Genomic DNA, 1,597 nt, shown 5'->3' with positions numbered 1-1,597 from the left:
CGGAATTTTCCGACGGAATTCCGAGGAAATTCCGAGGATCACTAGTTTGTCGGAAATCTCCTCGGAATATACCGAGGGATAACTTCGTCGGGATATTTCCTCGGAAGTTCATCAATCGATGCGTTTTTGGACATATATCCATCGATCGATCGGAATATACCGACCGGGTGCGTCGACCCAAACCGACCAAACGTCCCTTCTTCTTTAGAACCGACTGAATAGAAAATAGCCAAATTTACAAATTTAAACCAAGAAATAAATGAATTGAACTTCAAAAAAAAAGAACTTACGGATTCAACGATTTCGTTGATTCGAAACCGGGACAAGTTGGTCGAAGCCGTCGAAGCGTCATCCTCGGTTTGAAGCTGAGACACTTCGTCTACCACCTGAGTTTGGACCAGGTCGACCACGTCCCTCACAAGACCGTCATCAATCTGGCCGGTCTTCTTGTTGGTATACGCCCTCCTCATTAGGGCGAGATCATCAACCGGCTCGCCATCATTTTCTTCCGCCTTGAAAAAAAACATAAAATTAAAGAAACATTAGAAATTAGAAGAAATGCACAATAAATTAAAATTCTGAAACTCAAATAATTGAAGAAAAAGCGGTTGAACTTACCATGCGATCTCCGAGAGTGGCAATAGATTGAGCACCCAAGTTATGCTTGTAGATGCCCTTCCCTTTACGGTCGCTCCTGCGGTTGGTGGAGTTGGTGGAAGAAGTTTCTTTCGTCTCCTCCTTATCCCAATGCGCACACAACTCCTTCCAGACCGTATCGTTCATCGACTTTGGGACCTTTTAATTAAAAAAAAAAGAAAAAGTTTAATAAATTAAAAAAAAGTTTAATAAATTAAAAAATAGTTTAATAAATTAAAAAATAGTTTAATAAATTAAAAAATAGTTTAATAAATTAAAAAATAGTTTAATAAATTAAAAAATAGTTTAATAAATTAAAAAATAGTTTAATAAATTAAAAAATAGTTTAATAAATTAAAAAATAGTTTAATAAATTAAAAAATAGTTTAATAAATTAAAAAATAGTTTAATAAATTAAAAAATAGTTTAATAAATTAAAAAATAGTTTAATAAATTAAAAAATAGTTTAATAAATTAAAAAATAGTTTAATAAATTAAAAAATAGTTTAATAAATTAAAAAATAGTTTAATAAATTAAAAAATAGTTTAATAAATTAAAAAATAGTTTAATAAATTAAAAAATTGTTTAATAAATTAAATCGAACCTTATTGATTTCCCACTTCTTCTTCCACTCGTGGATCTGCTTCCCATAGTTGTCCATAACTTTATGGACGAAGTGGTGATAGATAAAGAGCGTCTCATCGGAATTCCAGTTGAACTCTTGCTGAAAAAAAAAACACAATTAGTAGAAAATTTATATTAAAGATTAAAAATATAAGTAAAAAATTAGAATACTTACCGCAAACTGACGAAACCACAGAACCTGCTTGTCGGTTGGGAAGTGAGTGAAAGTCGGATGTCCACTGTCGAGGGCCGAGTACATCATACGGTTGATCCATGCGCTGATCCCGTTCCCGGATCGGTTGAACCTAATAAAAAAAACAAACGGTTAATAATGAA

This window comes from Brassica oleracea, chromosome C1 (genome assembly GCF_000695525.1).
Source record: "Brassica oleracea var. oleracea cultivar TO1000 chromosome C1, BOL, whole genome shotgun sequence".
NCBI classification, from domain to species: Eukaryota; Viridiplantae; Streptophyta; class Magnoliopsida; order Brassicales; family Brassicaceae; genus Brassica; species Brassica oleracea.
This window is presented reverse-complemented; position numbering follows the sequence as displayed.